Source organism: Harpegnathos saltator, unplaced genomic scaffold (genome assembly GCF_003227715.2).
Source record: "Harpegnathos saltator strain DR-91 unplaced genomic scaffold, Hsal_v8.6 scaffold796, whole genome shotgun sequence".
NCBI lineage: Eukaryota > Metazoa > Arthropoda > Insecta > Hymenoptera > Formicidae > Harpegnathos > Harpegnathos saltator.
The window spans coordinates 248,628-263,273 of NW_020230644.1; positions in this window are offsets into that span (position 1 = coordinate 248,628).

A 14,646-nucleotide genomic window follows, 5' to 3' on the forward strand; every position below is an offset into this window, starting at 1 on the left:
GGTTTTCGATCATATTGCGAGGGGCCAGGGTGCTTCGGCACTCTGGTACAGGGGACTCAGGCAACCCCGGCAGACCCTAGCCTACTACACCGTAACCCTAGGTCATGTCTCTGGGGCCGGGGGTCTTGCCTTAATTGGCCGGACCGTGAGGCGGGTCCTCTATAAAACACCACGTAATCCTACGGTTGAGGCATGCCACGCTTATGGGATGAATGGCAGGTGCGTGATCTGTCGCTAGTGGTTCCTCACCTTGGGCACCTGGCGAACCCAAGGGACATGCTAGCCTTACCTCGGGTAATGTGGGGGCTCTACCCGGGGTCGACGCCCACTTCCCGCCGTACTCGTGGGACCAATATGAGATCTCAATGCAAAAACACAAACCGCTTCTCCGAGTCTTCGGACTCAGAGTCGCGTACGGGCGGGTGTAGCAACCCGCCCAAGGGCTCACCACCTGCTTCGGCAGGTGATTTTTTGAGAGAGAAAGAGAGAGGAGCAGCGATGGGCGGAGATCTGCCGGCGTGTGCCATCTCCCCTCCCCCCGGGGAGAGAGCTCATGGACCTCGGAGAAGTAGCCTCCTGGGGGCCATCATCTGAGGGAAGCCCATCACTCTCAACGGCTACGGAAGATAGTAGTCGGGATTACCGCCCTCACCGGAGGGTTGGTAAGGTGAGCTCTGGGGTTAGGGTAACCAAAGCGGCCACCCAACGAGGGACAGACATGTCCCTGGGGTCTGGGGTCCCTGCGGGCCAAGGGACGCCAGTACCAGAGGCCAGCAAGCCCGGCCCTCTCTGCGCGAAAAAGAGGCAGAGGAAGTCTGCCCCCAATATCACCGAGGGGGCACTCGGGACCAACGGCAAGGGGACCGTGAAGGGGAGGGGATCGCGTCCCCGTCGGGGGCGAGGATCGCTGGGCCGGTCATTGTCACCGACATCCTCCTCTCCCAAGGGTCCAGGTATCAGGTCCGGAAAGCAGAGGGGAGGACACTGGTACAATCAGCTGCGGCCACGGGAAAGAAGAGAGGGCGGCCTTCCACTAGTGGTGGATCTACCACGGCGGTGGAAATAGTGGAGGGACCGGATCCGGTACTGGTGCCGGAACAGAAGAAGAGGGGCAGACCACCCACGACCGGCCTAGGGGTTGGGATAAAGGAGAGGAAGGAAAAGGAGGCGAAGGAGAAACAGGAAGAGCGCCTCAGAAACTGAGACTTTTATTTTATTACATTCGTAAGCGTACGATACAAATAAGATGTAGGATGAAATGGAATGTTAATGAAATGATGATCTGCTGATCGTCTTTTGTTTTCAGGATTTCGTAACTCTAGACCGAACTCTTTAAAATGAGATTCAGTCCACTCGACGCTCACCGCTCCTAGGTAGAATGTAGGTCCAATGTGAGGAAAAATAGGTCCATTGTAGGACAAAATAGATTCTATGTAGGGTGAAAGTAGGTTTAATGTAGTGACAAAGAAGATTTAGTATTGGTTAAAAGTTAGTTAACCACTTTGGTTAAAAGTTAGTTAACCACAAGTTAGATTCGTAATCAGCGACCCCAAAAACCCCCAAATAACGAGTTTCAAGTGAATCTGATAAATTTAAGAAAAATTCGTCCGCCATATTGGATCCGCCATTTTGAATTTTTAAAATCTGACTTCAGATTCGTAATCAGCAGCCAAAAATCTTAAAAGGACCATTTCGGCTGAATTTTTTGAATATTATTATTGGAGTATAAATGTGAAGCTGCTATATTTTTTAATTGGACATGGTCAACTTTGACCCCCTATATTTCTTAAACGGGGCATATGCTCATCTTGAAATTTTGCAGGGATTTTTGGGTCATCATAAGTAACCATTTGGCATAAAAAAAGTTTCAAAAATCGAGGTACTGAAAACGGGCATTTTTTGCCGATGCTCTTTCGTTGGCAATACAAAATTTAAGACAAATTCTTTGTTCGACAAATTACCCATTATCCCCGAACAAGACTTGATGGCTCGCGCTTTAACTTGTCCTTCGCCGGAGAGCTCGAACTTCTGGATTCCAATTGATTAGTAGCGTTCTTATCGAGAATCTTAACATTTAAAATACCAGAGTAGATCTTTTTCGGTCTTCTAATAATCATAAGTCTTGTGATATGCATGATGCAAACTTTAAACTTTTTGACGTTTATTACTTTGTACTATGCTATCCTTTTTTAAAAAAAAATTATCATTTTTTCACAAGTAGTTTCTTTTTTTTTATATTCAGCTCCTCACAATAATCCAAGTATGTCGACGCTATTTTATACGTTAATTCACACAGCAGCCAATTAATCTTGCTCGGTATTTCTAGTGTTAATTGTCTTTTCTTCATCCCGGAGGTGTCCTGCGTTAGTACTGTGCTTAGACGATTTTAAAAAATGAACTAGATAAAAATAAAATAAAATACACTCTCTGCCCCAAAAATAACCAGAATGGCTTTAAAAAAAATCAAAAATAGTTAAGAAAACTTAATAAAAATCATTTTATTTATTCGAAATATTCTCCCTCAACAGAAATACAACAATTTACACATTGAAGAAGCCATCAAATAACTCTTTTATGGCGCTGATTGGAATGGTGTTGAGATTGCTCGTTGTTAACCGTTGAATGTCTTGTATCAATTGATGCAAAACGGTTTCATCGCCGAATGCAGCTTAGGGAATAGAAAATAGTTGCAGAGTGCCAAATTGAGTGAATACGGAGGATGTTGAAGCAATAAAATTTGATTTTTGGTAAAAAATCAGTGACAATTGACGAACGATGAGAAGGTACATTATCGTGCAACAATCGTCAACTACCTAGTTTCGATATTCAGGGCAAACACGATGAATGCAGACTACCAAACGCTTCAATACACCAAGATAATATTGAGTATTAACCGTTGTATCAACTTGGAACGAAATCACGCACTTTTTCAACATTTTCTTCGGTCATGATTTCAATTGATCGGTCTGAAGGTTTATCATCATCCACATCCTCTCTGCCTTCTCTGATTCGTCGATGTCACTCAAAAACTTGTGTTTGTGATAAACAATTATCTCCATAAGCGATTTTATAAGCGATCTCCATAAGCATTTGAAGCGTTTCCGTAGCACTTTTACCGTTTTTAACACAGAACTTAATGTTGATTCTTCGTTCTTTATTCATTTTTCGATCAAACTATCAAACTACTGTCACTTAAATGCGTCGTATCTTGCTTTCTAATGAACGAAATGTCATGAAAGTTTTACAGGTTATTAAGGAAGGTTGACACTTCCTCAATCTCCCGCCAACAGAAGGCACCATTAATTTCATTGAAACAGAGCCATTTCGGTTATTTTTGGGATAGAGAGTATATGTAAATTTCTTTTGGTACCTTGTTCTGATTATAGACAAATTTCGATGCAATCTCAATCTTAATGTCGTCTGATAAATCTAGTACTCTCTAACGCAAATATTTACAACACAAAAAATATTTTATTATTTTTCACATGTGTAGCAAGATCGACTAAATATACTTAAATATAATTTATTATATTTTGTAAAGATAACTCTTTTTTTAGTGTTAAAAATGCAAAAATGAAGATCATATATATTTATGTTATCTAGATAGATATAAGTCGGTGTACCAGGATTTTATCTGGATGATCATCTACATAATCACATTTAAATAAGAGCCAAACATTGCCCGCGGGCCGAGCTAAGAATAATCGCGGGCACTGCTTGAGAGTATTCACCGTCTGGTGAAGATAAATTCTGTATCGATCCGAATATATCAAGGGAGAGAGAATTAGAGCTGGAAAAGTCCTTTCTTTTTTTTTTTAATAAGGCGTTACCGTTACTCGTTACCTATTGGAGATAACAACTCCTTACTGTTATTTTTATTCAAGGAGCAACAAATCTTTATCGAACTTCTGTTACTTTTCTCACCAAGCTTTTCATCAAGAAAACTTCCTTTGTACCTCATCTCTATCAAGAGGCATCAAGAGGCACGGTAGTGCCTCGCGCCAAGTTCAAGCGCAACTTCGTTGCGCCCGAACGGCGCAAGGCACACTGTGCCTATTATTACGCGAAACTGCGAGTTGAAACGAGGTGAGATATTCATATCTCAGGAATGGCTGAACCGATCGACGTTTTTTAGTCCCAATCGATTCAGCCTTAAAAAATAAGAAGAAAAGTGTTCTTGTGCTTTTTGTGTACGTTGTCTCTAAGTGGAGGTATTTTAAGATTAAAGTCTGAATCACAGAAATTACGATTCAGTAAGAAAGTAAGAAAGAAACGTTAAACCGCTGAGGAGAGGGGATTTGTGCTTCTCATTTTTCCGACCACCAGAGGCGTTACGAGCGCGCTGAAGATGCAAAGAGCAGCGAGTGCGAGTGAGCAAGCGATAGAGAATAAGAGAGAGAAGAATAGACCGCCGAGGAGAGAGGATTTGTACTTCTCGTTTTTCCGACACCAGAGGCGTTACGAGCACGCTGAAGAAGTAAAGAGCAGCGAGTGCGTGTGAGTAAGCAATAGGGAATAAGAGAGAGAAGAATATCGGGTTGGTAGAACAGGAGGTGAAATAAAAATAAAATATTGCTAGTTTATTTATTTTATATATATTATATTATACAGCACGTGAATTCGAGTCGAACACGAGCAATATGATCGCAACGTTGGTAGTTTACGTCGAGCAATGAACGACAGCGAAGGTTTGACAATCGCGCATTTCGGTTTTGAAGCTTCCTAACCTTAAAGATATCACAATGCTGCGCTCACATTTTCGAATGAAAGTTGACTTGTCCAAGTTTTATCACGATGTGCATCGGATTTGCTAAATTTTTATTGATTGATCACTAAGATATTTGGCATAAGAGAACCATTTCATTTGTTGTTGAACGATGCCAAATATCTGCAACCGATGGAGGATATTCGCATTCTCATCGAAAACGAGACGATCAAGTAAGTATAATTCTTTTAATATAAAGTTTTAAACTTAACTTTTCATATATTTTTAGTGCAAATAGGTTTTATGTGTTTATTCATTAATATTATTTGTATGTCACTAATAGATAGAGTAATCCCTAGATCTGGTATATAGAACGAAGTTTTAAATGCATTAGTTACTGTATATCAGATAATTATAAAAATTTCTATAAGGTTAAAGCAAGGGTGGCAGATATCGCAGACAAACTATATTATCTGTTATACAAGCAATTGGAAAATTGTCCAGATATAGCGCATGAAGAGAAAGTAGGGGCCGACGACCTTATTGAAATATATATTTTCTTATCTTTTATTTATTTTTAATATTCTTTCATATAATTTGTTTTTTGTAATTTGAATATATTACAACTTTCATTTATATTACTGTAATCTGTAACCTTTGAAGAGATGAATCTGTATCTGCTTCTGTATAATCAATTGTAGTAGTAAACATTACATTTCTTGTATTATAAATGGAGGGTATTCACATTCTCATCAAAAACGAGATGATCAAGTAAGTATAATTTTTTTTAATATAAAGTTTTAAACTTAACTTTTGATATATTTTTAGTTCAAATAGATTTTTTGCGTTTACTCATTAATATTATTTGTATGTAATTAACTTGTAATCTTATTCTTATAGAGTAATTTCTAGATCTGGCATATAGAACGAAGTTTTAAATGCATTAATTACTGTATATCAGACTAATAATTACAAAAATTTCTCTAAGGCTAAAGCATGTAACAATATTTCACACGATAAGGTTGTCGAAACAACAGATGTTATGACTGAGAAAATAGGAATAAATGCAAGTAATGGATTGGATATATCTGACGATCCTTTAAATGATACAGATTCAGCTTTGATATGTTAGTATATTTTATTTATATTGCACTAAAACAAATATAATAATCTTTATAATATAATTAATGAATTACATTTATTTTTAGATAATAATACAAGAAATGTTATGTTTACTGTTGCAATTGATTATACAGAAGCAGATGCAGATTCAAAGGTTACGGATTAAAGTAATATAAATGAAAGTTGTAATACATTCAAATTACAAAAAACTAATTACATGAAAGAATATTAAGAATAAATAAAAGATAAAAAAAAATATATTTCAATAAGATCGTCGGCCCCTTCTTCTTCTTCATGCGCTATATCTGGGCAATTTTCCAATTGCTTGTATAACAGATAATATAGTTTGTCTGCGATATTTGCTACCGATTGAGGATATTCACATTCTCATCGAAAACAAGACGATCAAGTAAGTATAATTTTTTTAAATATAAAGTTTTATACTTAACTTTTAATATATTTTTAGTTGAAATAGGTTTTATGCGTTTATTCATTAATATTATTTGTATGTAATTAACTTACAATCTTATTATTATAGTTAGAGTAATTCCTGGATCTGGCATACAGAATGAAGTTTTATATGCATTAGTTACTGTATATCAGATACTAATAATTACAAAAATTTCTCTAAGGCTAAAGTATGTTACAATATTTCACACGATAAGGTTGTCGAAACAACAGATGTTATGACTGAGAAAATAGGAATAAATGCAAGTAATGGGTATATTTGATCCTTTGAATGATACAGATTCAGTTTTGATATTAGTATATTTTATTTATATATTACACTAATATATACACAATATATTACACTAAAACAAATAGAATCTTTATAATATAATTAATGAATTGTATTTATTTTTAGATAATAATACAACAAATGTAATGTTTACTACTGCAAATGATTATACAGAAGCAGATGCAGATTCAAAGGTTACGGATTATAATATTCACTTATATATTATATATTATTATTATATAGTATTTACTGTTTTTTGCAGACTTTGAAACTTGTCGATGACTATATACCTCAGATATCCAATTTTATTACAGGCGAGGTATTGATAATGTATAAGATAATGCCTCTTGATAAATATTGGAAACGTGTTAAATATATTATACGCGTATAAATTATTATATATACAGAATAATTCAGACCACTCGTACAGCCCTTTTATTTCGGAAATAGAACATTTTAGAGATAAATATTTCAGACAAAAGTTGTAGGGCTTCAAAGGATCTATTTACTGACGTTATGAATTTAACCTTGGTCTTAAATGGATATCCCAATTTTTTATTATATCGTCTTTTTCTAGCAATTAATTTGAACAACTTTTATCTGAAACATTTTTTAATTTTATTTAAAGAAAATTTAATAACTTTTTCAATATTTAACTCACGATATCTCGCTAACTATTTGTCAGAAGAAAAAGTGATACAAGAGTTTTTTGCTCTATTTAGTCTCAAGAATATATTTTTACAATAGTGCTTGACTTTTATTTGTTGATTTTTTGAAATTTCAAAATCATTAAATTAACCAAATTCATGGCGCTATTGGAACAATATATTCTTGAGACTAAACAGAGGAAGAAAATCTAGTACCATTTTTTCTTTTGACAAATAATTAGCGAAATATCGTGAGTTAAATATTGAAAAAGTTATTCAGTTTTCCTTAAATATGTCACAAAATATTAGTTAAATAAAATAATGTTTCAGACAAAAGTTGTTTAAATTAATTGGTAGGAAAAGACGATGTAATAAAAAATTCGGGTATCCATTTATAAGATTTTTATGTTGATCTTGACTGGACTTTTCAAGGTTATCCCAAGGTTAAAATCATAGCATCAATAAATAGAACCTTTGAAGCTTTACAACTTTTGTCTGAAATATTTTTCTCTAAAATGTTCTATTTTCGAATAAAGGGCTGTAGTCGAAATAAAAATGGTCTGAATCACCCTGTATATATAATATTATAAAACTTACCTTTTTAAACAAAAAGGTAAAAAAAAGCGCCAAAGTACAAGTGCTATGTGTACATAACATAAGTTTTTACAAGTAAAACTTATAACTATAATAAAACTCTACAACACTATTCTACTGTACAAAAGAAGTGATATATTAGACAATAGCGCCAATTGAGAAACCTAATATATATTGCCATACATTTTTACAAGTAACATTTATTATATAAAACTTACCTTTTTAAACAAAAAGGTAAAAAAAAGGCGCCAAATACAAGCGCTACGTGTACATAACATAAGTTTTTACAAGTATATTTTTATAACACGATATCATTTTTACTTGTAAAAACTTATGTTATGTTCATAATATTAACATAACTTTCTACAAGTAAAAACGATTATACTCCCCCGTGGGCGCCACCTTGTCGTGGTGGGGGAGCTTGCGTGTCCCGATGAAGTACAGAGCTGTGCCGGCGGGGGTTTCGACCCCTGGCAGGTTCTACCATGCCGGAGAGGTCTGTACAGAGGGGCCAGACTAAGAGCGTCCACAATACTTCTGAATGGGCAGCTGCCTCCAGGTTTTAACCAGGGTCTGGAGGGTCTCATTCGTGGGGCCCAAAGGACCCTACAGCGCGGGCAGAGCGGGCTCGTTAGCCTTGGCAGGCAACCGGTCTAGGGGAAGGAAAACCCCGAAATCGCACCCGTGTTGCAGGGGCACGTAAAACCTCTGCATTTATGGAGTATGAGTCATAAGCGGAGCCGGGGACCGGCGGGAGGGGGCGTATCGTCCCGGCACCCCCCCCCGTCGTCATCAAGCTACGGGCTGGGCGGCGCGTGCCAGGCGGGCGCGCCGTCGGAACGGATTACCGCCCGCAGGGAGGCTCTTGAGGACCGGCTGAGGCCGAGGGTGGGTCTGTTGGACTCACCCTCGACCTTTGCCGGTCCCAAGAGCGTTAAGAAGAGGAAGCGGATGGCGAAAGCCCCCGCTTCCCAATTATGGGGGGACAGGGTGCACTTCCCTCCTCTCGGGGACGTTAATATCCCTAGGGAGGGGGGGAGTGCAGCTCCCTGTGAGCATGGATCGGACGTTATGTCCGCCACGCAGACATGGAGGCGGCTTTTCCCGGGGGAGGAGTTCCCCTCGGTCAAGGATGAAGAAGTTCCTGCGGCCGAGGGGGCTCCTCTCTAAAACGCGCGGGAGGGGGAAGCCGCCGATGGGCGAAAAAGAAGGCAGTGGGGGCCCCCGTCCGTGCGGAAGCCCTCACGGCTTAGTGAGACCCTGGCCGCGGAGGCTATCGACGGTGTACGATACCTCCGCGAGCTCAGGGTCGAACCGGGACGGAAGACTGCGGGGGGCTATGTCGGGAAGTCCCTCGTATGTCTCAATCAAATGGTCGGCCGGTGCCTCAAGGAAATTGAAGAGGCGCTGGCAGACTATGGGGAGATGGCGAGAGACGGGGGTCCGGATGGACGCCTTGGGGCCCTTGAGATTCAGGTCAGGGGCCTCAAGACGGAAATCGCGCGCATAGGGCGGCTGCTGGAGAGGGTTCTCCCCTCTCCGGCAGCCGCAGCGGGCAGCGGGACCTCCCTCTCTCGCCTCCTCCCCCCACGGCAACCGGCGGCCGACGGGGTGGGCCGCGATGGGTGGACAACGGTGTCCACCCGCAAGGGAAAAGGGAAGGGGGTTGGCAAGAAGGCCAAACCCCCTATCCCTGATAAGGGGGTTGGTGCGGCAAGGAAGGCCGCACCGCCCCCTAAGGGAGGGAAGGCCAGGGAGGGAGGGGCCCCAAAGAAGGGGCCTCCCCCACCCAAAAGGCCGTAATTAAGGAACCCCCCGCGCAACCCGGTAGTCACTGTGACCGCGTTGCCGGGGGTTCCATTGCGGATGTTATGGTGCGGGCCAGGCAACAGGTCGACCTCCAAGAGGTCGGCCTGCAGCCTGGACAATTTAAAATAAAACGTGCCAGGAACGGGGGGTGATCTTGGAGGTCCCTAGCCAGGACGGCAAGGAGAAAGCCGATCGCTTGGCGAGGGACCTCCAAGACGCATTGTGTGGGGTGGCCGTGGTCGCCAGGCCGACGAGGCGGACGGAGCTCCGCCTCGTGAGGGCTGCGATATGCAAGTTAACGGGTTGCCCTCCGGATGACCTTCAGACGGGAGAAGTCAGGAAGTCATCCGGAGTGCTGGGCGCGGTTTTTGGGTCCGGTGCCCATTGGCACCGGCCCAGAAACTCGTTGTGGCCGGGGGACTGCCTGTGGGGTGGACCAGGGCGGGGATCCGAGTATTGGAGGAACGGCCTCCCCCAATCCTTCAGGTGTCTAAAATACGGACACATGGCAATGGCCTGCCAATCCGAAGAAGGGACCCTGGGAGGCCGCTGCGGAGGGGCCGACCATGTGGCCAGAGGGTGCACCTCGGAAGTGAGGTGCACCCTCTGCCAACACGAGGGGAGGGATTCCGCCCACCGTATGGGCGGACGCAAATGTAAGGCAGTCCCCCAGACTTGCCTTTAGAGGGGGAGTTCCTCCTCGCCGGACCAAGCGTAAGAGGAAAAAGGTGGCGCGTGCGGGGTTGGGGTTGCGGGTAAGGGCGTAGTGCCCGCGCACCCTCGGCCCTCCTACGGCGTCGCCGCCAATGTCATACCCGGGACGGTAGTCCTTGCGGCGGCCCATAGAAGGCACACAGAGGCAGAGAAGGGGGAGGTGGAGGCTGGAGTGATCCAGCCTCCTCCTCCCACAGATCATGCAGGGCCGGTATCGGCGGGAGCAACGGCTGCTCCGCACGCGTCGAACCCTCCTCCGGCGGATAAGCCGGAGGGGGTCTCCGAGGCGGAAGTTACAATGGAGGTAGAGGCCTCTGTTTCTCTCCTAGCGGAGGAGGGATGAGAGGAGTGGGGGTAATGAGCAAGGGTAGCTCTCCCCACACACTCCCTCACCCCAGGTCCATGGGATCTGCCGGTGCGGTAGTGGCCTCGTGGTGTTAGAGGCCCCCGCACCGGGACCCATGGGCCAGGCAGGAGCGGGTGGGGGTGGGCCGACCCTCTCGAGGGAACATCCCCACCCGCGCTAGGAGAGAACAGCCCCGACCCGGAGTGAGATCCCCACCGCTGATTACATGAAGCAGCGGTGGAGGGAGCCCTGGGAACGGAAGACCTGCCCCCCGCGAGGGGCAGGTGTTGTACCCTCGGTTCCTCACCGAGGGGGGAGGGTTGGGGGGGTCCCGTTGGGACCCCCACACACCTTTGGGGCTTCTGGATGCCCTCTTTCCGAGGACAGAAGGGGGCCACCCGAGATCCCGACCCCCCCGTTGGGGGAGAGTGATTGGGACGAGGGTCTGGCGGTAAGTCCAGAGGAGCTCACCGCGGCCAGGAAAAGGCTCGGGGCCAAGGGATAAGCCCCTTGCTCCGACGGAATTCCTGGCCGGGCCTAGGCCCTCGCCCTCGACGAGGGAAACCTGTCCGAGGCTACGTGCAGGGTTCTCAGCGGGTGTCTGAAGGAGGGGGTATTCCCCCCAGAGTGGAGGAGGACCAAATTGGTCCTCCTCCCCAAGGAGGGCAAGGCACCCGGGAGTGTGTCGGCCTACAGGCCGATATGCTTGCTGGACGAGGCGGGCAAGATACTGGAGCGCATCGTTGCCGACCGCCTCGTCCAGCATCTGTCCTCGAAGGGGCCGAACTTCCACGACCGCCAGTACGGGTTCAGGCCCGGAAGATCAACGCTGGATGCCGTTCAGTGCTTCCGGGACCTTGCCCGGGCGGTCGTAGAGGAGGAGGGCGGGATGTTGTTGGCGGTTTCGTTAGACATAACGAACGCCTTCAACACCCTGCCCTGGCCGGAGATTGGACGGGCCCTCGAACACCACGGGGTGCCCGTCTATCTCCGGCGGATCCTATCGGCCTACTTCGGGGGCAGGGACCTCGCCTTCCCGGTGGAGGGCGGGGTCCAAGGCCGGCGCGCAATGGAACACGGTGTTCCGCAGGGGTCGGTTCTCGCCCCCCTGTTATGGAACATCGCGTTCGACCGGGTGCTGCTCACTCCGCTCCCCCCGGGCTGCCACGTCGTCTGCTACGCAGACGACACGTTAGTGGTAGCCGGAGGGGAGAGCTGGAGGGAAGCCCGCCTCCGAGCGGAGACGGCATTGGTATCGGTGGTGGGTACCATCAGAGACCTGGGTCTCAAGGTAGCGCCCCAAAAGACCCAAGCCGTGTTTTTTCACGGCAAGGGTCGGAGGGCGCCACCGGAGACCCAGGTGTTCGTAGATGGAGTCCACATCCGCGTCGGGCCGACGATGAGATATCTCGACCTGACGCTGGACAGCCGATGAAGCTTCGAACCCTACTTTAGGGAACTGGCCCCCAGGGTGCGTAAAGCAGGACTGGCTGCAGCCAGCCTGACGTGCACCCAAGGGGGTCCAGGCTGGAGAGCTCGCCGCTTGTACGTCACGGCGGTGCTCTCGATCGCCCTGTACGGGGCGCCCATATGGGTGCCACAGCTGGGGGCCTGCCACGGCGGCAAGCGCGTACTGCGGCAGGCCCTGACGCCCATGCTCATCAGGGCGATTCGGGAGTACCGTACCGTATCGTACATGGCAGCGACCACCCTGGCCGGCGTCCCCCCTGTGGAGCTCCTCGCCGAGGAGCGACACCTTCTGTACTGGAGGGTGAAGGAGCTCCACAGGGAAGGAGGCGTGTCGGTCAGGGTCCTGAGGCGTCTGAGGCTCCAGGCCGAGGACCGGACCCGGGAGAAATGGGGGGACTTGTTGTCCGATCCCCGGGGTCCGATCCCGGGCCAGCGACGGCCGAGGCTGTCCGCCCCTGCCTGTCCGAGTTGACAGGCAGGAGGGGACGTAGACTATCTTTCCGTCTGGCGCAGGTGCTGACCGGGCACAGGTGCTTCGGTCGGTACCTGCGCCGGATCAGGAAGGAGCCGACCACTCGGTGCCACCACTGCCCCACGCTGGAGGACACGGCGCATCACACCCTAGCCGCGTGCCCTGCATGGGCCGGGGAGCGCCGTGTCCTCAGCGGGGCGGTGGGATGCTGAGAGGGGGAACTCTCGCTCCCGCGCATGGTCAAGGCTATGTGCGGGAGCGAGGAGGCTTGGACAGCGGCGGTCTCCTTCTGTGAGACAGTAATGTCCCAGAAGGAGACCGTCGAGTGGGGGCAGAGATCGTACCGGGGCTGCGGGGAGCAGCACCGGGGCGGTCAAAGCCCCCCGGGAGTCGAGGGACGCGACAGCGGGCCCGGGGCAGCGCCGGCCGAGGAGGGCTCACCGACTTGCGAGGGTCGGGAGCTCCCTCGGCCGCCCCGAGCCCGTCACCGGTCGCAAGGGGGGAGTAGGGGGGTGGCACACCACCTTCCCTACCTTCCCTCCCGAGCGACAAGTAGGGACAGGGGGGAGTGGTATCCCAGTTGGGGCTGGGCTCACTCCCCCACAAATCCTCCTCTCCCTGACTAGCAAGGAGGAAGGGTGGATGTCCCCTCTCTCCTTGATAGGAGACACCAGAAGGCCAACCGGCGGGAGTGACCCGTCGGGCACCGCGCCCTGGATTCCCTTCGTGGAACAGGGCGCGGTACATAGGTGGCGAGGGGACCGAAAGGGAGCCCTGGGGCCGGGAGGTTGGGGAGGGAATGCGGGAGTAGTTCCCCTGACTCCCTTCCTCACGGTCCGACAGGTAGACATCCCGCAGAGGTTTTAGTCGGTAGGAGTCCACCCCCCCCAAGGGATGGGGGTATCTATGATGGATTTCCCCTGCGTGACTAAAAAAAAAAGTAAAAATGATTATATGTAAAATTTATATTAAAACAGTAGCGCCAACTGAGAAATCGTATTGTTAATATTTTTAGAAATCTCAAATTCAATTTATTTCCTTTTTTTAAGATATATATTATGTACATAACATAAGTTTTTACAAGTAAAAATGATATCATGTTATAAAAATTTAACACGTTTATTAGTAGTGTCCAATACTTAATTTATCATTATTTATTAGAACACTGAGTTATATGATTGTTTTACTTGTTATTATAATGTACTTAACATAACTTTTTACAAGTAAAAATGATTACATGTAAAATTTATTATAATAACCTTTTCAAACAAAAAGGTAAAAAAAGGCGCCAAGTACAGCGCAACACGTATTGTGCTATTTTTAGAAATTTCAAATTCAAATTACTTTTTTTTAAGTATATATGTGTAAATAACATAAGTTTTTAAAAATAAAACTTACACAAAAAAAATGATATATTAAAACAGTAGCGCCAACTGAGAAATCGTATAGTTAATATTTTTAGAAATCTCAAATTCAAATTATTTCCTTTTTTTAAGATATATATTATGTACATAACATAAGTTTTTACAAGTAAAAATGATATCATGTTATAAAAATTTAACACGTTTATTAGTAGTGTCCAATATTTAATTTATCATTATTTATTATAACACTGAGTTATATGTTTGTTTTACTTGTTATTATAATGTACTTAACATAACTTTTTACAAGTAAAAATGATATCGTGTTATAAAATTTTAACACGTTTATTAATAGTGTTCAATATTTAAAAAAGATATCTTTTTAAAGGTTATTATTACAAATTCAAATTATTTTTTTAAGTATATATGTGTACATAACATAAGTTTTTACAAGTAAAACTTATACAAAAGAAGTGATATATTAAAACAGTAACGCCAACTGAGAAATCATATACTTAATATTTTTAGAAATCTCAAATTCAAATTATTTCCTCTTTTTAAGATATATATTTATTATGTACATAACATAAGTTTTTACAAGTAAAAATGATATTTATTAGAACACTGAGTTATATGATTATTTTACTTGTTATTATAATGTACATAA